Below are 22,867 nucleotides of genomic sequence, written 5' to 3' on the forward strand. Positions count from 1 at the left end.
AGTGAGCTGAAGTGGCGCTGAAGATTTGAAGCTTTGAAATGCGCTAATGACGTCTGACATATAAGGCAGAATGGCTTACCATTGCGTTCAACAAAAAAATATAAACTCTCCCACTCTGTTAAAAACGTCCTGTGTTCATCTTCATATTTTCTTTTTGCTGTGCATTTTTTTCCTGCCATTTTAAGGGCGAACTTGCTCCTACTGGGAAACTTTGCGGTATTTTCATCTCACACACATGCGCATTTGATGAAAAATACCGTATTGAACTCAAGCGAAGCGAACGCGCACATTTTAAAACAACAACATAAAAAAAATCAAAACACAAACATAAACTTTGATATGAACGTAAGAGCCGCATGAAACCAGGCAAAGAGCCGCATGCGGCTCGAGAGCCGCGGGTTGGCCACCCCTGCTCTAAATGGTGTCTCATATTTACACAGGTATTTCTTCATTTTGCATGTCACCCCTGTAGCAGCATAGTCCAGCTGCTCTTTCATATTTATACCTGTATTCTCTCTTTCTCTGTCTTTCTTTTTTTCTTTCTTTCCCAAGCCATTAACGTCTTGAACAGAACAAATGATTTTTTTGTGTTTTCATTTTTTATGTTTTCTGTCCACCCGTCGGGTAAAGCCTGAGCACTGCAGCTCGCCTCCCCTTCAATAAAGCATGGTGTTAATTGGATTCATTAGAAGCATCTTCAAATGCTATCTGGTAATGATACGTGCATAATGAATTTTAACAGGCATCATAAAAGACAGCCATGCACGCACATATTCATAACATTGTTTGTTCATGGATTGTGTGCAAGTGTGTGGTTGTGGGTGTATGTGTGCACTTAGTTGTGTTTTGCAGGCTATATTAAAAAAAAGATGTACATTCAAATCTCTGATTTTTATTATTAAGATGATCTATACGTCTGTGGTAAAGAATACACTTCTGTGAAAAACCGCTGATAAATAAATTACTACTTAAATTACTTGTTTTATGCATAATACTGATAACTTTCTACTGGACAGTGCTGTGAAGGTTCTCAGTCATCCAGGTCATCGTAGTCTAAGGAGCTTGGAAAGAAAAGCGTCTGGACTTCTGTGAGTTGCTTGAAGATGTTCTCAGTCCATGTTCTTGTTTCCAATACACTTACAGAAACAGGACACAAAAATGATGTCCTCAGACACGTATGCACAGTGCGTCTGTCTTCACAGATAACAGTGATCTGTGATTATGGATAATGTGGTGAGGCACCAACATAACACAGCATGCCATCACAGACAAAATTAATCTTTAAAGCACAGGATAATTACATTAAGGCACAATTCCCTAATCGCAGAGCATAATTACTTCTTAGGGAATTCAAGCACTTGTTATACAGTATTCCTGCCACAGTCTCCCTTAATTCTCTGAACATTTGTTTATTTGTCATAGGGATTCAATTAAATTCATACATGGCCAGTGTGTACGGCTGGAAATATAGTGAAATATACTGAAATATTCACTCAGAAACAGAAAAAGAAAGCTAGAGGAAAGTCCTGCTGGAACCTTTTTATGTATATAAATCCACGGAGAAGAAAAACTAGAAAAGAAATTAATATCCTGGTATATCAGCAGAAAAAGAACTATCACCAATACATCAGCCATTCAATTAGTTGTAGTCCCTGAATGCAAATGTGGGTACGTTGCAGAAGTTTCACCAATGCATGCTGATTGCAATGAAAACCAAGAGCTGTTATTTTTCCTTTCTCCTCTGCATTGTGTGCTAAGAAAAGCTAAGAAAGAATATACTTAATTGAAATATACTTAATATTATGAAAGCTATCTGGTTCTCTCACTCAAGTCATTTTTTTTCTTTTGTACTGTGTGCTTAAGTGATACATAGGTCTTGTTTTATTTGCAAAGTAAAATGTACAGCATGTAAAATAAAGTAACTTAAATCAGTCTAAATCAAAAGATTTTTTTTTTTTAAAGAAGAAAAGTTGACCTTACTGCATAATTTTCTAAATTTCTAAAATATGTAGACCAAGCCAATAACTGTTATGTGTTAGGTGCACATATACTACAAAAATTTATAATAATAAAAAAATGATTGCAAAAAAAATACTGTAATAAAAATATATATTTGTCACCAACATCCAATTTTTTTATCATGGTTAAAAAACTGAGCCATCAGAAAGGAAAGCTGGAAGAAAAAGGCTCGCACTCTATAATTTTCAATCCAAGCTGGTATTCTTATGAAAGAAATAATAATGGCAAAGTAAAAAACAGCAGTGAAATAAAAGGAACAGAAACAGTTTCTTTCATTTGTATGAATTACTGATAAAGTTCCTCAGTTTCATAGACTCTGGGTCGTTTACACTTCAGAGCAAACAGAGAGAAGGAAGCTTTTGTATAAGCTTTGCTGAAAAGAAAATTCTTGAAACTCAAATAAACCCACGTGTTCTGTTCACTGCTGAAATGTTGTAACATATTTATTTAACCACCCCTGAGGTCTGGTGACCCGTGTTACAGAAGTGTAAACAAATAAAGGGACCACATTCCTTATAGAAACTTTTGATCCGTTATTTATAAATTGCTTTGTGGTTATCTTGTATTTTAACATAGGTGGTGAAGTCACATGACATTTCCCATAAAAAATGAAAAAAAAAAAAGTCTAAGTCTGGAACCAAACGCAATTACCATTGGTTATATTCCTGCATAAATTATAGATCATCTCCCTTCTCACACTTCATCTTTAGAACATATATATTAATCATGCCATATGAAGTTTAATGTGTTTTTCTTGTACCTGACTACAGTTCTGCATTAAAGCTTTCTCTGTTTTTGACAAGTCCTCAAAAAGCCCAGCTAAATTGCAATCAATGTTATTGTGTGCCTTTTTGACCTAACCGGACCATTAACAATACATGCTTATTCCCCTAATTATAGTAATACCACTGGTTTCATGTGAGCATATAACTTAACCTGACCTTTCTTTTCTGTTCTTCCTCACGGTTTCTCTTTGAGCTTTCCTAGGCCTGCTCACAGTTTCATTAATAACTTTTGGTTTTTTTTGTTATTGTTGTTTTTTACTTAATTAATGTATTCTTCTGAGCGCCTTTCTCTTTTACGACTTCCTCCTTCTTCATCTCCCTGTTAGATTCTTCTTCACCAATCCGCTTTGACTTTATCCCCATCATACTTCACACAGATGCATACAGCTATCGAGCGATAATAATAGTAGCAAATACCTGAGATCCGTCATAATTATTACCACTACACTGTGGTAGAATTGGATTTTTGCTCCATTACCTTCGGTTTCTATACACAGAGCCTATATATCTCTCTATATATACATATACAGGCATGTCAGGCTCCACTGATCTCTTACAGAGAGGCGACAAGACTGCCATGTGTAATTGCTTCGTTAGCTATCAGCTACATCTTAAATGACTTCAGAGAGAAAAACGGCATCGAGTACTTTAAAACAGCCACAATAAAAAAAAAGGCTTGTGGCTAACTGAGGAGATAAGAAGGAAGGAGGTTTAGATTTGAAGAAAAGAGAGATAAAATGAAACAAGCTGAACAGCACAAGAGACAGCTAGAAAGGAGATAGATGACCTAATCCTTTCAGATCCCATGCAAGCGATAGAAACAGCAGCTCAGGTCATAATAGAGTCACAATCATTACATTCTTACTCTCACATATGCCCATGGTCTCCTTCCACTCACACACGGGCTCATATTCTCCATCTTTTGGAGGAGAGATTGAAACGTTCTCCCTCTTTATGCAAATCAATGGCCTGCAAACTGCAGTGTTCCTAAATTGAGGTCACTTCAATTATCATCTCCAGTCTTATTTGACATATGTGGTAAATTATGTTAAGTGACTTCAGAGAGTCATGGGACCCTGGGAGCCTTTTCACAGTCCCGCCACCATGTGAAAAACATTCCCCACCATTACATGTTTTGAATGATTGAAAGACATTTTTCTTTTATGCGATCTCTTAATGCGCGCACAAGCTCAAATACCCTTAATAGCTGCAGTCACTTGGGAACACATGCAAGCCCATTCACACGTGCATTTGCATAAATCTTCTGACATGTTTGAAAATGTTCAGTTAACTCTTTTTCTTTTTGCATAACAATTTATGTCAGTCTGCATGACCATAAATGCGTGACACAGAGAGGGAGACGCAGAGTTTCCTCTCGTTTAGCACATAAACACACAGAGAGATTCTGCTATAGAAACAAAGCCAGAAACTGAGTTCCAGACAGGGTTAATTACTGTTAAAATTTGAGAAATCCAAGCCACAGTGACACACAAAGCTGTTTTTCACCAGCACTCCACAGACATATGAATTAACCTTTGGATCAGGATGCAACAAAAGCTTCTATGTAGTTTTTTAAAGGGACAACAATGGTGAATTTTTATTCTGAACACATGTCCCAGATATATTTTTACTTCAATACCACTACAGTAAGCAGAAAAATGTCAGACAAAATTGAGCACTGTCTTGTGTTTCCTTTCAATAACACACCTGTTATTGGCTCACAGACTAATATCCTGTGGTTTGTCTCTGTTTTGATGTTGGCAGTGCACTGTCCCAACAGGATCCTCCATATATCTGCTGAAATAGCTTTTTACTGAATTCAGAGCCTAAACTAATGTTACCTGACTTATCACCTTTTTTTCTAACCAGCATTAAGTGTTGTTTAACATGTCATGAAATGGTTCACCCGAAGAGAAAAAAATGCATATATATAAATAAAGGGACATCCCCGAGGAAGATTGAGGTAGTATTTTTTTTTTTTAATAAATAGGCATTTGTAGCTCAGCTGAGACAAAACTGAAATCCCAAGACCTACAGGCCAGATAAAGATTCCTGATAACATCAAATACATTATAGCTGATAACACAGAAATAGGCATATTAAAATGTTTAATTAATTTGGATTATTCATGCACAGCATGTTGAGCAGCGCTTCAGATTATCTGTGATTATGGAACATATCTGAGAGGCAACAGCCCTCAAGGGCAAGTTACCAAGCTCTATGGATGAGGGCTAATACCACTGAAACTGACTGTCAATGGTATATGAAAAGGTCCAGGGTGAGACAAATAAGGTAATGGTAAAACACAGAGAGAGGTTAGAGTGATTGATCTGAAAAAAAGACATTTTGACTGGCTCGTGAAGTAAAGTAAAATTTTATAAATAAGCTGCAGAAAGCTGGTCTGGTTGGAAACATGCAGTGTTATGGTAACTGAAGAATGGAAGACAGTGATAGACAAAAATGTCTCCAAGGAGAAAAATCTCTATTTTCCTCATTTTTTTCCATCTTATTAAGTAGATTTGCATGACTCTTCATTCACCATGCCCCCCACCTCCAGGCCAGGTGGGAGATTGCAGAAAGGATGGAAAGAGGAAGCTGTAAAAGATGCATGAGTGAAAGAAAGATGGAAAAGGGCATGGAAACAGGAGAGATAGACATAGGAGCAGAGTGATGGAGAGAGAGGGAGAGACAGAGAGACAAGAGGATGTCATTGATTTATCCTGCTTGCAGGTTCCTACATCTCCACTTCTCTGGTTCTCTCAACTGTTAGCATTGTGCATATGCATCCATGCACTTGTGTATGGCTTCCTTTGCCTTGTGTAATGTTCTTGCATGTTGCTGAGGCTGTATTGTAGTGTGGGATGACAGAACCTGGATAAGTAACAGAAAACAAAGTTGCAATTTCACAAAAGATCTTTAGTATCTATGTTTCAGGCGCCACTAGTGAACAACCAAACTTTTTCAGCATTAATGAAGTTGGAATTTAGTACAACAACATTGAACAATCATTCAGATGAGATTCATAGATGTAGTGAAGGAGGACATGCACACAGTTGGTGTGACAGAAGGCATCTGTACAACCACAGTGAGTGTTTGGTCCATGTTGCCAGTAATAAGTCTTACCCATTCCTGGTTGGTGTTGGAATCTGACAAGGCTGCCCTGTGCACTTTTGCTGATTCCGTCCATAAGTTTTATGGACAGAATTTCTAGGCACAGCCAAGTGTTGTCACCTCTGTTTTTGTGATGGAAATGAGAATTAGCACCTCCAAGTCTGAGTGCATGGTTCTCAGCTGAAATATGGAGAAGTGTCTGCTCAAATTTAGGGACAAGTTCCTGCTCCAAGTGGAGGAGTTTAAGCATCTCGGGATCTTAATCACAAGTGAAGAGAGATGGGAATTGGGAGATTGACTGACAGTTTGGTGTCGTGTCTGGAGCAACTCTTGACCAATCGTTGTAACAAATTAGAAAGCTGAGCATGAAAGCGATGGTGTCAGTTTATTGGTTAATCCACATTCCTATCCTATCCTATGGCTACGCGCTCTGGATTGTGTCCAAATGAGATCGCAGAGACAAGCAAATGAGCTTCTCCAGATAGGGTGAGGAGTTTGATCAATCGGGAGGGACTCAGAGTACAGCCACTACTCCTCCACATCAAAAGGAACAGGTCGAGATGGTCAAGGTCTCTGAATAGGATAAATTCTGGGTGCCTCCTAGATGAGAGGTTCTGGGCATGTCGTACCAGGAAGAGGTTGTGGGTCAGACACAGGACATGCTGGAGAGATTACATCTCTTGGTTGACTTGGGATCGCTCAGTACCCTCTGGATGAGCTGCTACCCTTGTGACTCAGATCTTGATAAATGGTAGAAAATAAAGAGATGTAAAATTTTTGCAGATATTTTTAACATATGAAGATACATTAAAAACACAGGAATTAAGAGAATTTAAAAATATGTAATTCAAATGAACATTTATATTTCAAGGCTTAACATTTCATCCCTAATCGCCTGGCTCTTATGTAAAATTGGCCGTTATGTACAAAGATTTTATTACAGCAAAGTGTTTATGTACTCAGATCCCAGTAAGTGGTACAAAATAACATAACAAATAGACTTTAGTTATTTCTGATTAAAAAAGATGTATGACATATTGTGAGAGGGAAGTTAAAATAACCTGGTCAGTACATAATTTGCAATGAAAAGACATCAGAAGCCCAAAATAGTAGAAGTACAAGCACAGTAGAACAATAACAAATTGTGAATGAGTACATGCAGATGACGGGGAAAAAAACAAAACAAAACATGTTACTTTAACACGGAGTAAGCTTACTATTAATAGTGATAAGCTCAGTGATAGCATACACCATCTGATCTGCGAGGTGTCAGTCAAACATACTTGGTAAAATGTCAAAGTATCCATTCAAGTCCTCAGTCCTATCACATTATTCTGTCCATTTCCAGTGTGGTCAGGGCAAGAGCACACCAGATTATTTTTTTTCAACCTTTGTGGTAACAGCTTTTACCCTTGTGAACTCATGAATACTAGAGTATTTGCAGGCTTCCTCTGTGGGACTGATTGATGTCTTCCATTTGTTTTAGCTGGAAGGTCGTGTCAGTCAAGAGTTAACACACATGCACTGACCAGCAAGTTATAATCCGGGTGACCACAGCACAGTGGACACTGGATGCTAACTGAAGCTGACGAAGTGCCTCTGGTGTCCATGGATCAGTCTACGTTTGGCAGCGCATATGAATATTATCTGTGTGTGTGCTTGTGACTGAACAGCAGAAAACATAGAGAGAGGCAGAATGAAGAGCCGGGTGGAGAAAAAGAACAGAATCAGATAAGTGAGGCGAACAAATGTGAAAATACAGAGGAGAGGGAAACAGCATTTTTAACTATTACTTGCTGTCAAACAAACCCCATTGGGAACTTCATTGTGGTGCCAAACAAAAACATCCGTTGTGCAAACAGTATGGGTAACACCAAACACTAGCCCGACAGCCACCCTTCTTCTTTTCTGTTTGTTGAGACAAGCCAGGAGAAGTTTTATTCCCCAGGTACTCAACTGTCAATCCCGTCTCATGTCTCCTCCAAGGCAGATTCTGTGCTGTGACATAGGGAATCTGAGCATAAGCACACTGATTTTTAAGAAAATGCCGCAACTGTAATAGGTGGCTGCATATACTGAGGTTCCGCTGTGTATTATCATTTAAAGAATTTGGGAGCATGATGTACTGAAGCGGCTCCCTGAATTTTAAGGAAAGACAGAAAGACAGAAAGTGAGCACAAAAGAAGGGATAAAAGAACAGCAGTGTTATTGTGTGTGCATTATAAAAGTTTTACATTCTGCTCCATACCTATTTCTGGAATACTGCAGGCACTATTGTCTCTATAAACCCTTACCCCTGAAGGAAAAAAAAACATGCAAAGGAGCACTGAAAAAAAGACAGAATTAAATATCTCTGATGTCAGAACCCTTCACCCAACCCTATCCTCTTTATTTCCATTCTGCTGTAGTAAAATATGAAATTGTCTTGTCTCCGCATGAGCTTGAATTGCCCCTATTTAAAACATACGAGCCTACAAGACCAAACATAAGAGTCTTTGGTCTTGCAAAGGGGCAAGATATATATATATATATATATATATATATATATATATATATATATATATATATATATATATATAAAATAAACTATAAGCAGCTATACATCTTTAAATTTATTAGCTTACAGAAGAAAAAGTAAATAGAAGACTTTAGATTAGTTGTGTTATTCTACAGTGTACTGCAATACTCTATATATTCTTTATCCATTCTTTATGTCTTTTGCACATAGTCGGGCTGCATGTGCACCAGTGCCACCGAGGTACAGAGATCACTGTCAAATCGTGGATGTTATGTTATTAATATAAGGCATATAGCAGTGAGAGGGGAAGAAAAGGTTAGACTGATGTGCCTGGGTGGATGGAAGAATAACGGCTCAGCGAGGTGTGAGTAACATATAAAATTGTGAAAGGATAAGAGGATGGTTATATGAACGAAGGAGAAAAAGGAAACAAGAAGCAGCCCTGTTTTGCCCTCAAGCTAATGTTTTTTAAGCCAGAGAGATGTATGGATAGATGAGTATGGAGAGAGAGTGATGGATGGACAGCAGAGAAGTGGAGTAGGGAAATGAGGTGGGTTATCAGTCCTTGGGTTAATCTTTGCTATGTAGTGGATGGATGGATTGATGGATGGATAAATGGATTGACAGGATCAGGAGGAGACATAAGGGAGGAGGCCTAATTGCCTGTGACCTGGTTGTAAACATAGCACAAGTAAGGTGACAGCTGAGAATGACTGAGAGATCATTAGCAAAGAAGTGAAGGTGATTGATCAGTGGGATCTGACACCAGGTTTGTTTCCTTGTCTTAAGCATACAGTGGATTTCTGAATAGTGGCAACTGGTGCTAGAGGGGGTGGAGATCTCATGTAGAAAAATACGTTTTTACAATAATTTTTTTAAAATAAATAACAGACATTTGTATGCCTACCTAAAAATAGTGACATTGGAAATAAACGTAATATAGTACACAAATTGGCTACACGGTCATTCAATCATTCAAATTAACTATGGCCTTGATTAGCAGCACACAATGGTGAAAACGAATAGCAAGGCACAGCCTGAAATTGAGTTGTATAAGGAGGACCTGCGGCAAACTGGACTAGTGTATTGATGTGGAATACCATTACCTAACATTACCTTATTTCACCATGAAATTGGCAAATTTCCCATAAACTTTCCACATTTTCTTCAAGCTAAATCTGTGCTGGCTCTGTGACAAATATTACTGCTGGCACCAGCAGAAGCAGAGGCTGCTGCAGTGATGGAACTGATGAAGGAGTTATATGAACTGATGGAACCTATCAGCACATCAGTCTTACACAGTTCTGGCTTCAACATCCTGTTCTTAACTACATTATCCCGCAAGAGATATTGCTTCTATTTAAAATGAGCACCCTCTATGATCAGTTTTAGTCACAATTTCACCACCAAAAAGTTTTATTTTTCTTCTGTAATTTTGCCCCTGTTTATTAGTTTATTGGTTAATATGTTTACACATAAATTTAAAGGCACTCAAACGCTGTATAGAGAGTTTTACAAGAGTAGCTACATGACTTCTTTCATTATAATGTTGCACCATTTATTCCCATTTTATTCATGATTTTCAGCACTCACTGGGCACTTTATTAGGTATTAGGTACTGGTCAACAGCTTGTCAACAAAAATATCCAGTCAGCCAATCACCTAGCAGTAACTCAATGCTTTCTTGTCTCTACAGCTCATCTATCTTGTTAAACCAAAGGTTTGTTTGAGCAGTATTTGATAAATCACCTTATCTAAAATTCAGCAAATTTATCGGAATATATATCTCACACTATGCCATACTTTGGTCTTAATAAATAACAAGGTCTTTTTCACTAGTTTTTAAAAGCAATGGCAGTTTCATCAATTTTTAGATAAAATTCATATTTTGGAGATTAACATTATGGATTTGTAGCCAGTAAATAGTATCAATATGGACCAATGTCTGTGAGGAATGGCTCGAGCAGGTTGTTGAATCTAGCCCACAAAGACAGTAGTAAAGTACTAAGACTAAGAATTAAGAAATGAGCTAACAAGTATATGCCCTGTGTGTGTGTGTGTGTGTATGTATGTATGTATGTATATATATATATATATATATATATATATATATATATATATATATATATATATATATATATATATATATATATATATATTAGGGGTGCAACGATACACAAAATTCACGGTTCGGTTCGATACTTTGGTGTCACGGTTCGATATTTTTTCGATACAAAAAAATGTTCATGCCTTTTTAATTTGTCATTTATTAAAATTATAAATATATATTTTAACTCAAAAGTACAGTTTTTAAATTTAACCCTAACCCTTGTGCGTGTTTTTTATTTTGACAGCGAATGCGCACCTGCGGACCACTTATGTGCAGCCCTGGTTATTTAGCTCGTCATATTGCAGCCACAGAAATTCTTTTGTCCATGAAACCATAAAGCTTCTTTTTGCCTTACAGTCTGATTTGTCATAACTTCTCCGTTTTGCAGTAAGCTTTTCTTTGGCTGTCACTTCTTCACCCTGACCTGTCTTATTTGGCTCAGCAGAACTGAAATATAAATCCTGCTGCTTTTACACACGCACTCACATAAGCTCAGCGATTCTCTGCGCGATCAACCTCTCACATGTTTAAGCTTGCTGCGGGAGATTTCACTTGTCATGTTTGCATAGTAAGCTAACGATTAATAAGACGATGTCAGAGGAATTGGTGCACAAATTATCATCACTCACAGATCAGTGCTGTCGCTCTCTATACACAGTTCGCACGATTGCAAAGTGAAAGCAAAAACCAAGCGCAAATTCAAACGCGATTTCAATATGTCACATATTGACAGTGGCTCACCGATGCCAATGACATAATTACCCAGCTACATTTCCGAAAGAATGCAAAAGCATTGACATATTTTTCCTTCCTACAATAGCCAGACTGGAAAAATCGCTAGCCCCGGGACGTTGGGCTAGCGATATTGCAAGCCCTGTATCTGATTGAGGAATCACTCATCTTTGGAAAAGAGAGTTTATTACAGAGAAATGTCTCTTTCCAAAATAAAAGCTATACTATCCGCTTCTTCTGGGCTATATTCTCAGCAGCATAAGGAGAATCATGTGCTAACAGCTGTCTAAATGACTCGGCTAAAGTTAGTAGCATGCTTGTTGTTTTTGTCTTTGCACTAGGATGATGTCGGCGTAAATGTGCAGTCATATTCGTTGTGTTCCCACTAGTGCTTTCAGGTTAATCTCATTGAAATGACCTTAACGCCACAACACGGCAAATCTCCGTTAACGAGCTACCGCCGATCGCCCCGTGCATGGGGCTAGACGGCCAACACGTTAACGAGCTAACTGCGCTAACACACTAGTTCCCACCCATGTAATTGAGCATTGCATGGCACATCCAACATACTGTTTTACTTTAGTCCATGACTCACTTACCTTCAGGGTCATACGTCACATGAAAACCAAAATAATTCCAAACGCCAGATCTGAATGAGGGTGGGGGAGGTCCATGTTGCAAGGAGAGCTTAACTTCTGTCTTGCTAGCTTGCCCTGCGCTCTTCCTTCTGACTATGCTGTCTGTGTTGAGCGCTCAGTGGATCTGCGCTCGACAGTGCAGCCTAGGCGGAGTAGTCGAACGCAGATTCACTGAGCGCTCAACACAGACAGCATCATCAGAAGGAAAGTTGATAAAATAAATTACAAATGTTGTATTGTTCGATACATATGCGTACCGAACCGAAAGCACTGTATCGAACGGTTCAATATCGATACGAATATCGTTGCACCCCTAATATATATGTATATATCTTGTTAATATGTCTAATGACAATATAATACTCTATTTATATTCGTCTTAAGAAATTAAATTAATTTCTCTTCATCTTCATTCATCTTCATACTCTTCATCTTCATTTTTAGATACCCCTGACTTCAGTCTTTGGCATACACAGGCAGAAACTACCAGAGGACTGAAAAACACAATGGTATCATTGGTTGATAATCTCTGAGTAAATCACCACATGCCTACAGTAGATCTTCTCATAGGCTTGATAAGCAAAGACAAGAAGGATTTATGGTGTGCCTGTTCCAGTTTGTGTGTATGTGTCTGTGTTGTTGCACATTATAAAGGGATTATAGTGGGGGCTGGGGGTGGGCAGATTTGTATTGGTTTGATATGCCATCATTCTTTCGCTTCCTCTTCTTCTAACTCTTGTCAGGCTGTTCTCTCTCATTTCATTTCAATGCACCTCCTTTCATTTTATTCCATGCCACACATTCTTTTTTGTTTACAATACAGTCCTTTAAGAACTTAGAGTACCTCAATTAGATAAGGTGTGACTGTCCACACCATTCCCTTGGTCAGACTATCTGTAATCTTCAGTGTGAATGTATGTAAAAACTACCTGTTACCGTACTGTGCCACAGTGTGTGTAATAAAAAAACCCCATCAGAAAGCAGTGCAGAAGTCAGCTTTCATCCAAAAGAAGAGCTTTTAGACATCCTTGTAAAAGCCTGCAGGACTATTCATGAATACTGAATACTAAAGAAATTGAAAAAAAGCCTAAGAGAGTTCCCTCAACTCTAAGGGCAGAAAATGAAACCAAAACCAATGAGACCACAACATACTGGTGATTGACATATTTCAAAGTAGTTAATACATTAGAGGATCAGCTAAACTACTCGAGCCCAGAATGTGCACTACAGTCAGTGTCAAAGCCACGAGCAACAATTCAGTGACTTCCTGTGTCTACACAGCTGTTTGCTGTTTATGTAAACATGTAACTGTAATTTCAAAGAAAAAAACATGCTAATAAAAATGGTCATAACTGATCAAATCTGTGAAAACAATGTTTACAAAGCCTATAAGTAAATACTATTTAGAATGAAACTTGACTAACAAAAGAGTTTCGATGAAAAGTTCAGACTCTTTTTTTCTTCTTCTCTGTGAAATGTATTTAGCTGTTCATCTGCCTATCCTTAACACATTGTAGTTTATATATGAGTAGATTGGTCTAGTTCTAAACTTCTTCAGTGTATCTTGCTGCTTGTATTTTTCTGTCTCTCCATGTTTCTCTCCACTCTCTATCTAAAACTTTCTTCCTCGCTCTATATGTTTAATTTGTGATTCATATGACTGTCCTTTCTTTAGCGACTCATTTTTTGTCTTACCTACAATGTCCTTTCTTGTCTCTCTCTTTTATTCTCCCTCTCTTTCTGTCTGCCAGCTGGGCCTGTAGGCTTTCAGCAGCATTACAGCTTGTAAACCTCGGATTACAGCACCCAGAATCTGCCTAGCACTGCATGCTTCTGTGGATCACAAATACACAAGTGTGACATTCACCCATTCATCATTTACATATAAACATATATGATATTTAAATAGCTTTGGATAAACATGCGCCTTAAAGTAAGACAATGCTGTGACAATTATACATTGCGGTATAGGCACACAATGACTACACAAGCTTAGTGTCTACACTGTTCTCCACTGCATTAAGTTCCACAACGTCCCTTCACTATCATAGTGAGCTCACTAGAGGATTACCTTTCTGCTCCTCAGTATGTTTACCTAATTTTTCTACTGATTATTGCTATTGTTTGCCTATTTCCCCATGGCCTCTATTCACATTGTGCAAGGACATGTATAGGCATAATGCCTTTCAGCATTCAGCTAAATCACCAGTTTTTAATATTGAACTTACAGTACCTGCAAAACAACAACTAAAATGTATTAAGTTTAGTCTTTAAGTTTTCTTATTTCTTAAAAAAGCAGCCTGCTTATAATAGCTTGTGTGATGAAATAGAGAAAATCATTGTATTTACCTACAAGGCCTACTTGTTTTAAAAGTTTTGTTTCATACTTTGGAACGTTTTTGGTTAATAGGTCCAGAGTGTAAGCAGAGCGGTTTAAGGGCTAGATTCTTCCACGAAATGCGGTTGAAATTTTTACTTTTGCATTAGTTTACTGAAAACAAGTGGATTCACCTTGGTTTATTTTACTATAGAGCATTGCTCTTAAAATACACACAGCTTCATTTAGTTTTGGCCTGCTTCCCTGTACACTAAGGCCCTCTCATATTAGCATGGACAATTTGCTTTTTCTATCTATCATTAATGAAATCAAGCGAGGAAAGGCAACAGCTCTTCTGGATCTTAATGATTTATGTTTTTTTTTCTTTTCATAGCAGAGTTTTAACTGTCATTTGCTGAGCAGTGATGAACTATGTCTGCTGAGAGTTGCTTTCAGAAGCATTCCTGATTCCTGAAGTAATGATTTCCCATCAAGAATCCTATGTAGTTTAAAGGCTATTCTGCTTCCATAGACTGTGCAGCTATTTAATATTGGTTGTCAGCCTTGTCCTGTGTTATAAGATTATGTGGAATATAAATTCCCAATTTCTTGATTACTTATATCTTTCAGTTTGGTTATTCTTTAATTGTTGAAATCCCTTTAAACCAGTGTAAAAAATAATCTTTTAAACATGTGGCTAATAATAAAGTAGAAAGCGTTTATTTTTATTTGCAAAAATCTTTCATTTCATTTTCAAAATTTCTATAATGCTACACTTAGAATTAAATACAGGGTTGAAATGATTTGCATTTCCTATATCATTCTAACCTTTTTCTTTTTTTGTGATTTAATATTTTATTATTTCCTTTCCTGCTTGAGGCTCTGTACCTCTGCTCTGTGTTTTCTGTGCCTGTTGTCTTTTTCTGCTAGGTAAATATCAGTTTACAGGAGAGGTCAAGAGATGTGCTAATGCAACAAAATAACTGCTTTTGGACATACCAGACTCTGAGACAGGCCCTCAGTGAACAGTAAGAATCAGAGTGATGGGTGACAGGACTGAATGTGTTTTTGTGTGTGTGAGTGTATTGTATGAAAGTGAGAGTAAGTGAGTGTTGGACAGCTGAGAAGTGAAGGGTGCTAAGTGTACCAGAATGGCTGTAAAACTAACTTTAACTGTATCCACATGCGATAGACACATGCAGCTCTTATCCTAACTTTAACCATTACAACTGAATAAACGTCCATGTAGCCCTTAATGCTAAAACATGCCTTAACCCTCAAATAGTCATTGAAATCTACAAGGTCCCTCCAAAGCTTTTGGACCTTAATAGTATGGTGAGCTCCATTATCAGGATCTCACCTTATAATGCAAACAAACACACACAGACAAACACACAGAGATCTGTTGAGGGACCAGCTAGGTGGTTAGACTGGCACAGGTTAGTCTAGCTGTCTGAGTGCTGCAGATATCATATTGACTGAATTACTAGGTAGAATTAGTTTTTTGTACCTATGAAAAAAGGACTATATCTACTCTAGCGTAGCTTGACATAAGATGTAAAAATTACATTTTTGTCAACATTCTTACCTTGCTGTGTTAAGAAGTAAACGAAGAAGATGAATAATTAAACAACTTAAATATTTACATAAACATTTACAATAGGGGTTACTGAAAACACTTACCTGCAGTTTGTCTGTAGAAAATGAAGCAAATAATAAGAAATTACATAAGACAATACATAAGAGTGTTATGATGAAGGGCCATGAAAGTGTAGAGCAAATAAAGCACGCAATAACGTATTACAGAATAAGCACTAGGATATGTTCCTGTACAAACTGTGAGATGTAAAAGGTTCTCAAAACAATAAAAATGTTACTCTCTTATATAACAGAAATTCAGCTACCAAAAGATTGTGCATGAGCTCTACACAGAACGAGCAAAAAAAAATGTAATATTATTCATTGCTTACGTAAGATACAGTCAGTGGAATCAGAAGAAAAGCTACACAAAAATGAAATAACATTGTGCATGTTGCCTTTCTGATGTTCTCAAAGTAAGATTTCAGATTTCATGTTATCATGATTGTATATGTACATGCATAATTTCTAACTGCAGATGTATGCACATGTATTATTTAAACCCCTGTGGTATTTAATGGCTTAAATGTTCCCGCTATACTGAAGACATCCTTTTTGGCTCTCGGAGGAGGCGGACACACTTTTTCTCCTCTCCCTTATCTTCCCTGCTTATGTCCTTGTCTAGTCTCGTGTTTTCTTGTATTACTTTCCCTGGAACACTCTCTCACAGTCTGTTTCTAAAACCTAAAGAAAATTATGGATTTGATCAACTGGTCTCTGAATGCTATTGACATCCTTTTGTCAACGAGAAGTCTGGGCTCAGGAGAGCCCGAGTGCCCTGGAGGGACTTTCCCTGCCGGATACACGATGGATGGGTGGCAGGAATGGAGGGTCGTGTGCCTGGCGGGACTGTCGATCGAGGACGCTGAAGATATCTACCTATTCGGAACCATGATAACAGGGTTCTTGCTGATCGGAGCTGGCTTGGCCCTGGCTTATCGGAGAATTAAGAAAGCGGAACCGGCTGTTCAAACCCCCCCCAAGGCCGCCCGCTGGGATTGAAACGGTGGGACGAGGCGCAACTTCTCAAAACGGGCTCATTGAGAGCAGCATGGTTAAGATCTTGGAGACGCTTACAGCTGCCGTGAATACTCAGAATAACACCTCTGAGCGTATATTGGGTTACATCAAGGAGAGGCCTGCTCAGAATAACACCTTTGAGTGAAAGTTGGATTACAGCTCACTGCAGCCGTGAGTTCTTAGAATCGGCTCTCTGAGCAAAAGAATGACAACACCACGGAACCCAAGTTTGATACCATCATGGGGAAGCTCGCGGTTCTCCAACGGGAGACTGAGAGACCAGTGTCGGAGTGTTAAAGAACAGCTTTGAAATTCTCATGAGTTGTTGCAAAAGACAAATTACCATCATAATCCGGCTACCCCTTCGGCGCCAGCTGTGGGCTCAAGGCTGGAGCCGAACAAAAACTCCCTGATCTGTGCATTCCTGTACTATCCTTTTGTGTTACACATTTCGATGTTTTTTTCCTCGCTACCTAGCCTGACCTGTCTCCCCAATGTGATGTTTGTGTATTGTATGTACGGTCGGCAAGGTCTGTCATCTCGGTTGTGGGCAAAAGACCTGCAACTGACAAATAAAGGCTATCTCATCTCTCTCTCTCTCATCATCAACATTAAGAGTCCCCATGGCTTTACATCTTTAGCTGCACTTTGATAGCTTCTGTGTGCTTAGAGTGCAGTGAAAATTTCTGATTCCTTAGTCTTTTGCATATTTGTCCCATTTACGTATTTCATTATCATCAAACAAATTTTAATATTAGACAAAGACTACTCAAGTAAATACAAAATGCAGTTTTGTAAAAGATAATTTGATTTATTAAAGGGAAAAAAACATCCAAAGCTCCCTGGCCAAAAATCATTATCCACAAATGGTAAAAATTTGGAACAGTCATGAACCTTTCGAGGAGTTTCTGGCCAAATTACTCCAAGTGAACGTTGACAACTCGTCCTGGAAGTAACAAAAGAAGCCATAATAACATCTAGATAACTGCAGGCCCCACTTGCTTCAGTTAAGGTCAGATCATGATAGCAATAAGAAAGAGACTGGGCAACAATGGCGTCCATGGTAGAGTTCCAAAGTGAAAACCACTCCTGGCCAAAAGAACACAAAAGCTCATCAAATCATCATTTTAAAGCTGAATTTTCTGCTTACTAAGGTATTCTTTGTCTAACATTAAAACTTGTTATATATCTGAAATATGTATTTGTGAGAAATATGCAAAAAAATAGAAAACCAGGAAGGACCGAATATTTTTCCACACAACTGTATATGTTGGCACTGGTGTGTGTGTGTGTGTGTGTGTGTGTGTGTGTGTGTGTGTGTGTGTGTGTGTGTGTGTGTGTGTGTGTGTGTGTGTGTATAGCAGGGCCTTGACAGTGAGCTGTTTCCCTTAAACATCAAGTCTTTCAGCTTGACACATCGTCAGTGCTTCCAGCCACGGTTTACAGTATGAGAGGCTGGGATGGCTGAAACTGGTGCAGAGAAACGCCTGCAAACCCCAAAGTGTCTATAAATAATTAATCTGTGCATTTTCAGGGTGAAGAACATTTTTTAAATCACTTTCCCCATTTTTTAACAGCATCTCCTCCTTTACTTATCTCTGCTCTACTTTCCATTTTTTTCTGTCTGCCTTTTTGTCTCTTTGTCTTTTTCTCACGTTTCAAGAGAACAGAAAAGACAAACGCCATAAACACATACAGAGGTAAATGCACAAATTATGTATCACCTTATCAATAATTAGCATTATTTTTTTCCTGTAGTGTTAATCATAGACTTTTATATAGCTTTGTTTTAGACAAACACATTTTTTCTCATTTGCCAGACATATCTCAAACACAAAGGTTAATTGATTTAAAAAGCATTTTCCAAGAACTCCAATTGCGCTCATCTTTTTAGGCAATAAGTGATGAAACGTTTTCTTCTTTATTCAATTAAAAAGAGACGGACACTGAATTAAATGATAGCGCAGTTTAATTATTAAGTTACATATTAATTTAAAGTTTGGTATTTAAAAGCACATTAAGTAAGGAAGTTTCAATTATATATACATACCAGAACCCAATCTAACCCGCACTGCACACACACAGACACGCGTCTTCCCAACAATTCAAGTAAGTCATAAAACAGCTTGTGGCTCATCTGGGAAATCAGAACAGGACTTGTTGTTGTCATCGTTATATTGATCAGAGACTGCTCAGTGTATTTGTGTGTGTGTTTGTGTGTGAATGCAAGTGTGGATTCGTAGGTGTGTGAACGTGTGTATATGTTAGCATGTATATAAGAAAGAGAATAAAATCTATAGTCAAATGTTGTACTTCAAGTCATGAACATGAAGTACTCCCACTATGAATAACCCCAATTGCTACAAAATAAAATAAGCAATAAAACAAAGAATATATTTTTGCCCCCTGCCTTTTTCCTTTTTTGATTTTATGCAAATTTCACATGTCTGTATATAAAGAGGTTATGAACACTCATAAGTTAATTTTCTGTCTCTTCTCGAACACTTTTTTGATTTGTTTAGAACCCCCCCAAAAAAGGGGGGGGGGGGTTGCTTAGATACTAGAATGCTGAATTCACATGATAGTCCACTGTGGATTTGTATAGATAGATCAGAACTCCTCTGTATTTTCACAGTTGGATAAACCCAGATCTATTTCATTTGATCTTGCTTCTCTTTTTAATACCTCTTTAATTCAGCATGGGTGATTAAAAAATCAAAATTTTAAAAAGTAATTATTAAAATAAGCTGTATCTTTATAAGTTTTATAGCTTCGGTCAGGTGTAAACTTCAGTAATGTTATTATTTCTTTTTTTTTTCTTTTCTTTTTTTTGCCTGTCCTGTTTGGCATTTCATGTTTTTTCAAACCTAATGTGTACCTATGTACACTAGTTTGTTTGAAATGGTGGTTGTGGTGCCTTCAGCTAGTCAACATTCACTTCCATCTGGATGAATCACCTCACACTTACGTCATATGGTTCATCTCGTACAGCCAGAGTACCTACCCTAAAGGAGGAACCAAAAAACAACAACACACCCTTAAAATGCTATTCTAAAGGCTGCAATCATCCTCTGTTTCTGCAGTACAACCACATAAAATAGAGTACTATTTCTACAGTGGTTTTCAGAATTTTTAAAAAGGTCCAGAAGGGCCTAGTGAAATCATCTAGTACGGTGAAGTGATTGTCATTGCTCAAGTAACAAGTCTGAGATGAATTGAGGGTTGTGAAATTTTGTGTTATACTGCTGGAAGCAGCCGTAAGTATACGGGTATGTGGTCATAAAATTCAACAATCAAGATTCTTTACTGTCATTTTAAGGAAATATACAATGGAATGAAGTTGCACTCAAGGATTGTACTCAATGAATATAAAAATGGTAAATGGCCTGTATTTATATAGTGCTTTACTAGTCCCTAAGGACCCCAAAGCGCTTTACATATCCAGTCATCCACCCATTCACGTACACATTCACACATTGGTGATGGCAAGCTACATTGTAGCCACAGCCACCCTGGGGCGCACTGACAGAGGCGAGGCTGCCGGACACTGGCGCCACCGGGCCCTCTGACCACCACCAGTAGGCAACGGGTGAAGTGTCTTGCCCAAGGACACAACGACCGGAGACTGTCCAAGCCGGGGGTCGAACCGGCAACCTTCCGATTACAAGGCGAACTCCCAACTCTTGAGCCACGATCGCCTTATTAAAAATAAGAATGAAATATCAATTAAGCCAGCGGTCCCCAACCCCTGGGCCTCGGACCGGAACCAGTCCGTGAGTCATTTGGTACCGGGCCGCGAGAGTTTAGGCTCAAGTGTGAAATGTATGGTTTTCAGGGTTTTTATCGGTTTTCAGCGTTATTTTGTTATCGTTTTGATCGTTAACTCGGTTTTCCTGGGTCTTTTCACGTGTGTTATGAATAAATCTTCTTTTTTTCGGTACCGGTACTAGTTTTATTTTATTGTATTTATCCGCGACACATTAAAGGCCGGTCCGTGAAAAATATTGTTGGGCATAAACCGGTCCGTGGCGCAAAAAAGATTGGAGACCGCTGAGTTAAGCTATAAATATAAACAGTTCATTTCGCACACATAACAAACATCACAATTTCCCAGTATTTCCACTATGTAGCACATTCATTGCCACTGTATGCATTCATAAAGTCCACATTGTGATTTACTCCTGTTATTGTAATTGCTGTACGTTTTGTATATAGGGGTGTACTTCAGTCCATTGTTCAGGATGGTAATGGCTTTAGGGTATAACTGTTGATGAATTTTTTGGTGCATGTTTTAATGGACTGGTAACGTTTTCCTGTGGGTAATGATTCAAAGAGATGATGAGCCTTCCAGTATACTGTTGTTGTTGTTTTTCTTCCAACAGCAGGAGGTTGAGATGTCTTCCAAGGCAGGTAGCTGTTAGTTTGTGATGTTTTGTGGACATAATCAGCAACAATCTCCTCAGTTGGTACTAAGAGGCCACATGGTTTAAACAGAATATCCCCCAAAATGTTATACCACCACCAGTGGGATGATATGAAGCAGGATGTATCCATGCTTTCGTGTTTAGGGCGAATTCTGAACCTACTATCTGAATGTTGCAGCAAAAATTGAGGCTCATCAGTCCAGCTCATCTTCTGTTATCCAGTTTTGGTTAGTCTGTGTGAATTCTACTGAAGTAGGTGAAGGAAGGCACCCGGTGTGCTCTTCTGCTTCTAGAGCTAATCTGCTTTGAAGTTTGACCTTTTGAGCTTGCTTTTCTGCATACCTTGGTTGTAACAAGTGGTTATGTGACTTACCTTGGCCTTTTTATCAGTTTAAAGTAGTTTAGCCATTCTCCTTTAACCGCTGATGTCAACAGGGCATGTTCTCCTGCCATTCACTGCACTGGATATTTTCTTCGTTTTTTGGATCGCTCCAAACCACAGAGATGGTTGTGTGGGGAAACCCCAGTAGATCAGCATTTACTGAAACACTCAGAGCAACCTGTCTGGCACCAACAACTATGCCACAATCAAAGTCACTTAAATATCTTGCAATATAGATCACATTCTATATGAATTCTCTATTGAATTTTTGATTTGACTTGCTGTGACCATTTAGTTAAAGGCATACAATGTGTAATATGAATGTACAAATAAAGACTAAGCTTTGCTGTTATGTAAATAATATCGGTAAGCAATGGAATTTTGTTTTTCCTCAGGAGAGAAGAAGGGGGTCAAGAGGCAATTGCTGGGCATTGCTATAACCTCTCTTTTGTCTGTGAAGGTTCTCAGTCATCCAGGTCATCGTAGTCAAAGGAGCTTGCAAAGAAAAGCGTCTGGACTTCTTTAAGTTGCTTGAAGACGTTTCACTTCTCATCCGAGAAGCTTCTTCAGTTCTAAGGTCAAATGGTGGGGAGTCCCAGATTTAAACCTAGTGGGAGTATCCCCCCAAAAAAGGTTTACGACACCAACTGTCTCCCATCTATAATCCAGTTTTGAGTTCCCTCCCCAGACGCCTTAACGCCCACTCACATCCTGGGCCATCTGACCTCAGGAATTCGCATGATAAGGTGGGGCCAGGTTTCACAATGAGCTTACCCGAAACCCTGGCTGATTGGGACCCACACCCATTTTCACACCTTGGCTCAGGCGAATAGAGGATCATCAGGGGGTCCCTTTGTCCCTCTGTGGGGGGTTACTCCCACTAGGTTTAAATCTGGGACCCCCCTCTGTGGGGGGTTACTCCCACTAGGTTTAAATCTGGGACTCCCCACCATTTGACCTTAGAACTGAAGAAGCTTCTCGGATGAGAGGTGAAACGTCTTCAAGCAACTTAAAGAAGTCCAGACGCTTTTCTTTGCAAGCTCCTTTGACAACCTCTCTTTTGACAAACGTTATCACAACAAGGAAAACAAGAAAGTCTCCACTAATGTTGTTCTGTTGACTGAAGACCTTATGAATTCAACTATGCTGGAAAAAAAATCTCTTTAGAAAAAA

The 22,867-nt window shown here is 38.5% G+C and overlaps 1 protein-coding gene across 1 annotated transcript in view; it reads left to right on the top strand.

Annotated features, from left to right (window-relative positions):
- grid2 (glutamate receptor, ionotropic, delta 2) overlaps positions 1-22,867 on the top strand; it is a 539,815-nt gene that overhangs the window by 389,283 nt on the left and 127,665 nt on the right. The gene's annotated exons all lie outside the window — the stretch shown is intronic.

The sequence above is a fragment of the Rhamphochromis sp. 'chilingali' genome (assembly GCF_963969265.1).
Source record: "Rhamphochromis sp. 'chilingali' genome assembly, chromosome: 10".
Lineage (NCBI taxonomy): Eukaryota > Metazoa > Chordata > Actinopteri > Cichliformes > Cichlidae > Rhamphochromis > Rhamphochromis sp. 'chilingali'.